The sequence below is a fragment of the Apodemus sylvaticus genome, chromosome 15 (assembly GCF_947179515.1).
Source record: "Apodemus sylvaticus chromosome 15, mApoSyl1.1, whole genome shotgun sequence".
Lineage (NCBI taxonomy): Eukaryota > Metazoa > Chordata > Mammalia > Rodentia > Muridae > Apodemus > Apodemus sylvaticus.
Genome location: NC_067486.1, coordinates 64,170,097 through 64,181,884, shown reverse-complemented (window position 1 = coordinate 64,181,884; position 11,788 = coordinate 64,170,097). Strand labels below are relative to the sequence as shown.

The 11,788-nt window shown below is 39.0% G+C and overlaps 1 non-coding gene across 1 annotated transcript; it reads left to right on the top strand.

Annotated features, from left to right (window-relative positions):
- The first annotated feature begins 3,394 nt into the window (after positions 1 to 3,394).
- Positions 3,395 to 3,499, top strand: LOC127666454 (U6 spliceosomal RNA). The gene has a single exon (XR_007973647.1). It is a non-coding gene; the product is annotated as a U6 spliceosomal RNA (small nuclear RNA).
- Positions 3,500 to 11,788: the final 8,289 nt, after the last annotated feature.

Here is an 11,788-nt window from a genome sequence, read left to right as displayed (position 1 = left end):
CTTATTTTAATCCTGTACATCAACTGGCACAACCTCACTTTGTCAGCTTTGTAGATTTCTATGAGGTTTGACTTACAGAACAGAAATATGGTTTTCTAAAAAGAAATATAGGGAGCTTGGCTTAAGAGGCTGTTGTAGAACATTCTTAGTAAGGTGCAGAGGTTTGTATCTAAGATCTTTCTAACCAAATCAGGTCAAATTGACAGGATTAGCCAACATGATGGTCATTGGGTTCTAATAATTGATTTCATTGGAGAGAGACCTTTTCCAATGTAGCACACAGAGGTTTCCCTTGAATTCCTAATGTAGTGAGTCTTGATCTTGAAATCATGAATCTTGAATTTCAAGTCCTCTTGAAATGTCTCTCAAATTCTGGGATTCTATGCATGTGCCTCTGTGCCCAGTGCTATATCTGCCAACTTTAAATGTCATGCTCTTATAACTTTCTTTGCTGATTTCAGATTCAGAAAATGATATATTGGAGATGTATCTCAGTGGTGAAGATCTTTGCCAGTTTGCTCAAGGCACTGCGTTCGATCCCTAGTATGAACAAAAAAATATGCTTACTGAACGCAAATCATAGAACACTTCCCTTGAAAATAGTCATACAACATAGAAACCTTGTTCAAAATTACCTCTGCCTTTTTGTGTAGGTTTTGACACTGGGCAGGGTGTTTAACCAGCCTTGACTGGCAGTAGGTCATAAAATCTTCATTCTAGGAGGGGTTCTGCCCAGTACCATAGAGATAGACCTCCTCACAGATAGACCAAGAATCTGAACAGACATGGCTTGCTGGTTCTCCTACCTAGTCTTTCACCAGGAGGTCACAAACCTCACTGTGTAATCACATCTTTAGGTAGCTGGTTTTTTTTTTCTTTTCTTTTCTTTTTTTTTTTTGCGCCAAAGAAAAGCATTAAAAATTGGACACGTGTTCTTGAGTATTTGAAACTTCAAATGATCGAACTGTGTCATTTAAACCTTTGATTACATGAACATGCCCCACTTTTTTTTTCCTGTGCTGTCTGTTGTCATAAGAGTGTGAACCCTGGAATGAAAAGATGAGTATTTCCCTCTCGCTTTCTCCTACATGTCTTTCATTATGATGATTCATTTTGCGCCAAGTCAAAGATTTGAAATATCCTTCTTTGACTCACCTTTCTTTAAATATTTTTTCTTTTTATGACAGTGTTTCACAGAGTATTTCTGGGTGCTGTGGAAATCACTATATAGATCAGGCTATCCCTGAACTCAGAGAACTTCACAGGGCTTTGCCTATAAAGTACTGAGATTAAAGGCCAGGGTCCCCACACCTGGCTGACAGCCTTTGAATGTCAACATTAACATCTCTGTATTTTTCCAACCTCAAGAATCAGGCAGACACTTTATTTTCAGTTCTCAGCCTCTCAGGCGTGGTTCAGCTAAGGTTGCAGGGTTTTTGGGTTATTTTTGTTGTTGTTGTCATTATTGTTGTTTTAGTTTTGTTTTGTTTCGCTTGGTTTTTGTTTTTTGAGATGGGGTTTTTCTGTATATCCCTGGCTGTCCTGGAACTTACTCTGTAGACCAGGCTGGCCTCAAACACAGAAATCCTCCTGCCTGTGCCTCCCAAGAATGAGATTAAAGTCATGTGCTACCACTGCCTAGCTGAGGTTGCAGTTTTAATACAGCTGACTTAACAAAGTCTTTACTATGTATATTTGAGTCCCACTGGTTCTTGTCCCCTTGAGAACTCTGACTGATACACTATCCTTGCTGGAGTCTCCTCCTGCCTGACAGAAGGCACTGGCAGCCATCCAGCTAGCTTCACAATACAGAAACCATAGGTTATGATGAATTCAGATGGCAGTCCATAGGGATGCTAGATCTAAGGAGATTTAAAGAGGTGATTATAGCTGAGCAGTAATGGCACATGCCTTTAATCTCAGCACTTGGGAGGCAGAGGCAGGCAGATTTCTGAGTTTTTTTAGGTAGCCTGATCTACAGAGTGAGTTCCAGGACAGCCAGAGCTACACAGAGAAAACCTGTCTCAAAAAAATAAAAACAAAAACAAACAAACAAAAAAAGTAAAGAGGTGAGTATAGCCTATAGCATTCACTCCCCATATGTGAAACAGGCACTAAATAATTAAGCCATGCAAAATTGTGTAATTCTAAAATATTGGGATTTAACTACAGCTAACTTAGAATCGAGCCCTCAACTACAGGGGCTGACATGCTGGACAGTTGAGGCTTGGCTATGGAACAACATAATAGGACTGGAAGTGTTAATATTCTCAAGGACCAGTTGCTAGGTGAGAGTGAATATGCTGAGTTACAAATGCAGATTCTGTTTGATGATGTTGCTTCAGTCCAATGTCTTACAGTAGGTTTAAATGCTTGGGACAAGGCTGAACAACAGTGAAGACAATCATTTACCAAGAAAACTCAAGGCTCAGATGAAGCTTTGAGTTTGTTTGTTTGTTTGTTTGTTTTTACAGTGATTAACTTTAACTGTAAACAGAGCAATATCAGATCCAGATGCAAGAGCAGAATTAATTGAATGTTTAGCTTTTAAGAATAATAATGCTGAATGTGAAAAGGCTATTAGAACTTTAAAGATTAGATCTGCACCTATTTATTACTGCATTAACACTACTGTGGATATTAGGTCTAATGTGTTCAATGCTGCTATGATAGGACAGGCAATAGCTAAAAGTATGAGAGCTCAGTATCATCATATCTGATGCTATGGCTTTGGAAGATCAGGGTATTTCTTAATGGAGTGTAGACAAAAATCCATAGAAAAATATTTTCTATGAGTATAATCCAGGGAGACACAGGGCTTAATGCTATGGTACACACACACACACACAGACAGAATAAGAATTTTAACAGAAGACAGAATTAAATGGAATACATGACTCTGGATTTAACCTCTGTGATAAAGGCCATTATTGCAACAACATGACAAACTTGAGTGACACCTGGGGACAAGATGTCAGTGTGCCATCAGTGTTCATTTCCTGCTCTTGTTTGTTGGGTTTTGTCTGTGCAGGAGAACAGCCTTGTGGGAAGGGCACACTGTTATTCGTACTAATGAGCACCAGGAAGCATTTGTTTGTGATGGGAAATCACTGCAACTCCACTTGGCACGGGGGAGGGGAGGGGCAGCTTCTTTATATGTTATGATTGTTTCAAAACATAACTTGTAATTTTCAAATACAAAAGTCAAGATAACATGCTAGGTTCTGGACAAAGGAAGGGATCAAGGAGTGTGCTTCCCTGACAGCCACCAATATACCTGTAGTGAGGAAGGTATGATACAAACCATTATTTGATTGCAAGTGAGCTGTAGGTTTTATAAGGTTTCAAGTTAGAATCATTTTTTGTGAAGTTTCTAATCAGAACCAAGAACACTGTGCTCTCTTTGGCAGCATGTATATTAAAAATTGTAATGATGCAGGGATTACCATGTCCCTTGTCAAGGGATGACATACAAATTCATGAAACATTCTATATTTTAAAATAATTTTCTAGAGAGACCCATGCTCCTTCTGGTGCGCACCTATGCTGGGAACAGAAACTCTGCTCTGGTGAACCCAACCCATTCCGCCAACATCCCAGTTGCAGCTGGAGTCCCCAGGTATTCTGACACATCCAGGATAACAGTTAAATAGCCTGCTAGGGTCAAGACCTACACAAAAGGACTGAGGAAGTTTTGAACAAGGTTTCTGGATTATATGGCTGTCTTCAAGGGAAGGGTTCTATGAGCTGCTCTGGGAATATTCTTTTGGTGATACTAGGGATTAAATGTAATGCCTCAAGCAAGCTTGGCAAAGAACTCCATCACTCAGTTACATCTCCAAAAAGTCATTTTCTGAGTCTGAACAACAGCAAAGAACGTTACAAGAAAAAGCCATTTAAAGTTGGCAGATTTAGCACTCAGCACAGTGGCACATGTTTAGAAACCCAGAATTTGAGACAGATTCATGAGTTCAAGATCAAGATGGACTACATAAAAGATTTCAAGAAAAGCCCGTGTGTGTTACATAATGGGAAAAGTTCTGTCTCCAATGAAATAAATTATTCATTGATTGACCATCACGCTGGTTAATCCTGTCAACTTGAGAGGATTTGGTTAGAAAGACCTTAGATATAAACCTCTGCACCTCACTAAGAATGGTCCACAACAGCCTCTTAAGCCAACTTCCCTATACTTCTTTTTAGAAGGCCATATTTCTGTTCTGTAAGTCAAACCACATAGAAATCTACAAAGCTGATAGAGTGAGGCTGTGTCAGTTGATGTACAGGATTAAAAGAAGGCTAAGATTCTGGTGTTATACAAAGATTACCAGACCATGGGTTATATAATCTAAAGAAAGGTAATTTGGGAGGGTTTTTTCCCCTGGTGTGCTGTTTTTGTTATTGTTTAAAGATAGTCTGAGCCCTCTGGGAAGAGGATTTGGGCTGTGTGTGTGTGTGTGTGTGTGTGTGTGTGTGTGTGTTTCATGTTTATCTTGATTTCTAGATTGTTTAAATACAGAAGAACACAATAAAATAAAAGATATCTATGCTTCTGTCACTCAGAACTGAACGCAGTGCCCTATTCCCTGTTATTCCTAGTACTTCCCTCTTGACACCCAACAAGTCTTCTAAAGATTAGCCTTCCCATTAACATGTTTGAGATAGTACCTAATACATTACCTTCTGACTATAAAGTCATCACTTGGGAAGCAGAGGCAGAAGGATCAGACATTCAAGACCATGCCTATAATCCAAGGGCTCTGAGGTAGAGGCAGAAGAGAAAGATGTTCAACATTCATAGTGAGTTCTAGGACAGCCAGAGCTACAGAGTGAGTTCCAGGCCAGGCTGTGATACATGCAAGCCCTTCTAAAAATAGATAATCACCCAGCATGGCGGGCCATGTCTTTAATCCCAGCACTTGGGAGGCAGATTAAGGCAGCTATCTGTGAGTTTGAGGCTAGCCCGGTCTACAGAGTTAGTTCCAGAACAGCCAAGAGCTGTTAAAACAGAGAAATTCTGACTCAGAAACCACAACAACCAGCCCAAAACAATCAATAGAAGAAATTAAGGTATTTGCCATTTTATTCTTCATGTTTGAGGCTAAACATTTTTGAAACTGCAAGTAAAAATCCACCATAGACATAGACAGTTTTTATTAACTTTATAAAGTATGGTATATCCTAAGCAACCAGCATTGACATACTTTAATATTCTCTTAAAAGAAGTTTCAAAGTTTACCATATTTAGAAACTCTGGTTCTACATGTCCTTCTTCATATTACACAACTTAATATTTTTGGCACAGAGAGGTCAGGGAAGATCCATGCTCACCTCACATTTCTTCCAAGTTCTTTGGAAGTGTAGGCACTCCTACCCAAGACTTCACTTTCTTGTAGGTTTAGATATAAGGCATCCTAGAAGGCTTGGAGGATCTAGGGCCTTAAATAGGATGCCAAGAAAAGTCCTCAATTTTACTTTAAGAAGAAACAGCTAAAAGGACCAACTAAAATACTATGCATAAAAAGGTCTTCAAAAACAAATAAGCATAGATGATAATGCATAGTTGATATTTATGTTGATTGAAATAAAAATTTCATGATGTTTCAGGGTCCAGGGCTATACAAGATAGACAGAAAAATACAGTTATTTAAAATTACTGCAGATTTTCATGATTTTTAATAGCTGAAGATCTGATTATCTAGAATAAACTGTTCTTTTGAAGCAGAACGGAGGTCTAGCTATTTCTCCAAGTGCTCCATACATCTCAAGTTCAGATAAACCTTCTGCCTCTAGCCTCTCATGTAACGAGGACTACCGAGTGTGTCATAATGCTGGCTACGATAATATTTGAACATATCTCATTAGTTCTTTGAAGACTTCATACAGACATAAGACACAATTTCAGCATATAAATTTTAAGTTAGGAAGCTACTGAAAGTACTTACCTTGTTAATGAAATCATCTGTTCACCACATCTTCGAAGGTAAAATTTATTTAGAAATATTTTCCTCCATCTTCAGACAAGCAGAAGGAGGCATGGATATCAACAAGGTCACCTCACCCTAGAAGGAGCTTTGCTGTTTTAAAAGCTTTGATTTCTCTCCCTCCCCCCCAGTTGATCTTCAAAGCCTCCAGGAAGGCAAGGATGCATTCCATCCTATATTTAGAGGATGAAACCAAGACTCAAAATGCTTAAGAGTCCCTCAGATAAGAAACTAAGCTGTCCTTTCCCACAGCCCAGCTTCAGCATACTGGGGAGATTTTCAAGAATTTCTGAAAATTCTGATTTTCAGAATACAGAGGGAATGTAGAAAACTTGCCTCCTCTGTGGAAGCCAGGGCCTCAGAGCAAATTCCCTTGAAAGATAAATAGCTATGAACCATTACATAGTAACATTTCTGCAGTCTTTCTTAGGTATCAATCATCAGGCTACAAAATGTTAAAGCTAAATATAGCACTGAAAGAAACCAGCTCTACTCCCCCCCCCCCAAATTAATAGTCCTAAAGCAACCAAGATATCTAGGGAATGTTATAAAATAGAACTTATTTAAGAACTCTTTCATGATCACAGGTTTTAGACCAAATAACATATTAGGCAAAAAGGATGTTAGGCACTGCTGCCAAGCCCTTTACTGTCAGGTGAACAGGTACAGGGTGGTGGCTCAGCTTCAGATGTCACTCTTCTGTCCTGTATTGTTGAAGACAGCCTCAGGGGACAACTCCCACTAAAGGGTTGGGAAGCAGAGAAGCAGGCAGTAAGCTGTCTTTTTAGGAAGCATTTTCTCAGTCACAGCAACCATTCCCCTCCAGAGAACACCATGTTGCACATACTACAGAGAGCCCCTTTTAAGTCAGGAAATTCAGTCTACTTCCCCAAGATTATGGTCTGATGGATCTCCACACAGTGTCAGGCCAGAGGCAGTTATTGTATTCCTGGAATACTCTGAAGGATCCCAGAGAAAATCTCCTCTAGGTGTCATTTATTTTGTAAACTGATCAAATAAAGATGTACCTATTGGGGCCCTTCATTGCAAATCATGACTATATTCTATTTTGCTTTGTTTTTATTTTATTTTATTTTATCTTATTTGTGTGTGTGTGTGTGTGTGTATGTGCACGTGTGCGTGTGCGTGTGCATGTGCGTGTGTATGTGTGTGTGTGTGTGTGTGTGTGTGTGTGTGTGTGTTTCGGAGGCACAACTCAATAGGTAGCCCCAACTAGCCTGGATCTGTCTATATACCTCAAGCTCCTCTTGAATAACATTCTTCTGCCTCAGTCTTCCAAGTTCTGACATTAGAGGCTAGAGGCTTGAGCAGCCAGTCCAGGTTCTCAGCATCTCTGTGGACTCTCAGCAAGAAGAGGTTCCCAGATTTGTGACTCAGGTAAGATGAGTCAACACAGCCCTAACATTATCTCATTCTTTCTCCTCATAAGGTCAGACCACAGCTTGAAGAGAAAACCAATGAGAAATATGAAAAATTCAAAGCCATCGAGTATAATGTCCAAGTCGTTGAAGGGCTAAATTACTTCATTAAGGTTAGACACAGATCTTCCACATGCACTACTGCAATTATTCCTGTTTCCCAAACTTCATTTCTACCACTGGTCTTTAATTAAGACACTTGTAAGCGGAAGACCCCTAAATACATTGGATGACAGGATTGTTACTTTACTTTACCTTGTGAATTCAGAAAGCTTTCTTTAGACCTATGTTAAGAAGTCAGTGTGATCTCTCTCTCTCTCTCTCTCTCTCTCTCTCACACACACACACACACACACACACACAAGCACAGGCCTGAGCATCATGTACACACACTTTTTGTATGATGCTCATCAGAATGGCATATGTAATGGCAAACTTTGGTTATTAGCATTTGAAGACTAAGGAAGGAAGGGAAATCAGAACACAGTATCTACTCTAGAACACAAAACCTTTATTGTTCTCATAAAGAAAAAATTGGCAGTCCTTAAACAGATGGTCTCAGTCCCAGGTTCATTCCCCCAAACCACTGGGAGTATTACCCTGATGGTACCTAGGCCTCTTTATTTTTACATTACAAAGGAGACAACCTAGTGTGCATTCACAAAGTAGGTTGCAACACAGTAAAGATATTGGGATCATACAGTCCATATTTTCTAAAGCCAATCTGAGTTTCTTTTCCCTTATTAAATTATATGCCAATTTTTTTCCCAAATTAGAAGTCAGAAAACAGAAGCACCAAAACCACAGGCTGCCCTCTGCTCCTGTTCTAGGCATCATGAAAATAAAATGTAACTCTGGAATGTAATCTGTGTCAAGATTTTATTTATTTATTTATTATGAGAAATTTAATCACAATGTCAAAAATGCCAGGTTTTATTGTTTGATTGGTCGGTTTGGGTCCCCCCCCCTGCCCCCCCCCCCCCCCCCCCCCCCCGTAGACCAGCTTGGCGTAGAACTCACAGAGATCTGCCTGCCTCTGTCTCCCAAGTGCTGGGATTAAAGGTGTGCACCTCCACTACTGCCCTGCTAAAAATGCCAACATTCTATGAAACTTCACAATGAATGATACCAACTGGAAATCTTATAAAAACAGCAGCTCAGTTACAATTGGATAAGGGATCTTACAATCCCTTCCTCTCTTTGGGTGCATTGATGGCTGCCAGGGAAGCACACTCCTTGATCCCATTGTTTGCCTAGAACCCAGCATGTCATCTGTGCTTTCTTATTTGAAATCAAACTTGTTCTTACTAATCATGTTTTGAAGGACTCATAACTGACAAAGAAGCTGCGCTCTTCCCCTTCCCTATGCTTCTCTAGCACTTCAGAGTCAATTGCAGTGATTTCCCATCACCAACAAATAATTCTTGGTGCTCTCTAGTGAAAATAGCAGTGTGTCCTTCCCACAAGGCCATTTTTCTGCACAGCCGAAACCCAACAATCAAGAGCAGGAAATGAACACTGATGGTACAGTGTTTAGTTCCCAGGTGCCACTCACACATTTCAGGTTGTTGCAATAATGTCATTTATTATAGGTATCCAGTCCACAATTCCATGTAATTTCTGTCTTCTTTTAAAATATTCATTTTATTAATTTGTGTGTATGCTTGTGTGTGTGTGTGTGTGTGTGTGTGTGTGTCACAGCCCACTTACTGTCACAAGATATCTCGAGGAAGTCAGTTCTCTTTCCACCACATGGTTCCAAGGCCCAAACTGAGATAATTAGGCTTGGTGACAAATGCCCTTCCTCACTGATCCCGAATTTGAACCATTAAATACTTTTATTGAATAACTTATATGCCATAAGTATCATGCAGTTCAGATATTTTAAGTGTTCTCTTCAGGGACTTTTAGTACGTTCACAAATTTGTGCAAATCTTACCATGTCGATTTCACAATATTTTCCTTTTCACACCCAAGAGCTGTCAATCCTCTAACTTCCTTCCTCTTCCCTCACCCCCTCACTGTTAAGCAGCCACTACTTCCTTCTGTCTCCATTTGCCTCTTCTAGGCACTACATATGAATATATCTGTGAATACATACATATGCAATCATTTCTTTGATCAGTTGTAGCTGTCATTTCTTGTATGAACAGTTTTAAATATTCATTGATGAAATATCATTCTATACAGTTTTATACTTAGTAGGGCACTTTTTGTATCACAGTATACAAATACATGTGTAATTAATATATTTGTATAATATGTTTGGTTAGTTATTTGTAATTTTTCTGAGGTAGATGGCTACTCTGGGTTTCAGAGATTAGTCTCCAATTCAATATGTAGCCCCAGTTGGCCTCTAAGTCATGATGCTCCTCCTTCAGCCCCCTGAGTGCAAGATTGCAGACATGTAATCTTTCCCTGGCTCACATTTTCATAATCTTATTGTATTTGAAAATTATAACTATATATATTTATGATTGCAGGGCTTTCATGGGATCTCACTTGAGGTTTTAAGGAGACAAGGAGAAATCTATAGTCCTCTCTGCCTTTGCCTGCATCTTGCCCAGACATTCTGCCAAGTCTCCTGCCTACCTCCAAGCCACCAGCCCTGTATTATGTAAAAAGTCACACCCCTCACTTGAGAGTAACTCACTTGGCTTTGGGAGGGTAGTGGGCCTTTCTTTTTGGAGCAGTTGAGGATGTGACATTTACATATCCTGCTAGACTGGTGCTGGTTTAATTAACAATGGAAAGCACAAGGACACACTTTCTCATAGCTGGTAAATATAGTATGTGTGGGTCATCTCAACATCTCCCTTTAGCTCAAAAAATGGCTTTGTCTCTAATAACAGTAAATTTTATACAATAAGAACAACTATCAGAACTATCAGGGTAAGAATTATTTTCACAGTGTTTAATCCATTTATATTTGGGTACTTTGGAGAAAATATATCAGTATCTACCTGATATATTTCATTCCTTTTATATATCTTAAATAATTTTCTTATGACCATTTATGCATTACAACCTTGTATACTAACATTAAAACACCTTTTTAGACCCTAAAACATTTAGATTCTTTACAACTTAAGCTTTTATATCTTTTAACCTTCACAAAATTTTCACCTCTTTTGTGGGTTTTTCTTTTTTCAATCTGGTAACAAGGAAAAATGTGAAACTCTAACTACCTAGTCTTCAACCTGATCAGAGCCCTGAGGATAAAGATTTACTGAGTAAACAGGAAGTGCAGAGCAAGCAGCTTCCAGATCTGTAGAACTGACAGAGACTTACTGGATAAAAGCTACCTGAACAGATTCTACCTGGATAGTCACCTAAAGTTCCTCTGTTTTGTGGGACATCCATCTTCAGTCACCAGGCTCAGGCGATCTGACAGACTTTTATTTTTCCAGCTGGAACTTGGGTGGACTGTCACATCTTGTCTAAGGAAAGTGGGGCAATCAACTTCCCATTGTCTTGGTTGTCCACAGTTTGGACAGAATACTGTCAGCAGTCAACATTTATAGTCCAGGGGCCAGACTTAACACATTTGAAGCAAATTCCAGGTGTAGATTTGCTGTACCCAACATCTCTATGGGAGGAGATTGGGGTTACTTACTGGAGCTGATATATCTGTCAACCCACTTCCTTTTTTATTAAAACAGCATAAATGTCATATTCTGCAGATCTCTTAAGCATTTAAAGACCATCTATCTCTCTCAAGTATATCTAATTAGACAAACTTGTTTGTTTCTAGTTACTTATTTTGGCTTAACTTTGAAAACATATTTAGGTAGCGAAATAAAGCCTACTCTTGCAATCAACTATATTAGTAACTACCATGGCTACTAGTTCTCAATGCCTTCATGGCTATGAATGTTTATAGGTGACTGACCACTAACTTGTATTTCTTAATTATCTTTCATCCTATTTATGATAGTAATTTTCATAAGATTAGGACTTTAAATTACATTTTTAAATGAGTTGCATTCAAGTTATAGGCACATCTATCTTTAAACAAGAGTTGGATCATATATACATTATGTTGTAGCAAACACAACTTTAAATTTCTATCATCATAAAGAATTCCATACCAATCTAAAATATTTGAGACTTATTGTTCCTTTCTTAGTCTGAAAGGAGATACAATAATCTATTTTTTCCTAGCTTGGTGGCCTGGAGCTACCTCACCATAAAAGTGAAGTGGTATGGCCCCTACTGACTTTGCTTGGAACATCTCCACAATGGTGGTAACATGGTTCAACCTGGTAAGGGTATAAGGAAGGAGCTAAAGACTTCTTTTATAAGTAACTGGATCTTTGTTGAGCTCACTGTTTTGGTTTGGAAGGCAGGGGTTTTCTCTTTGAG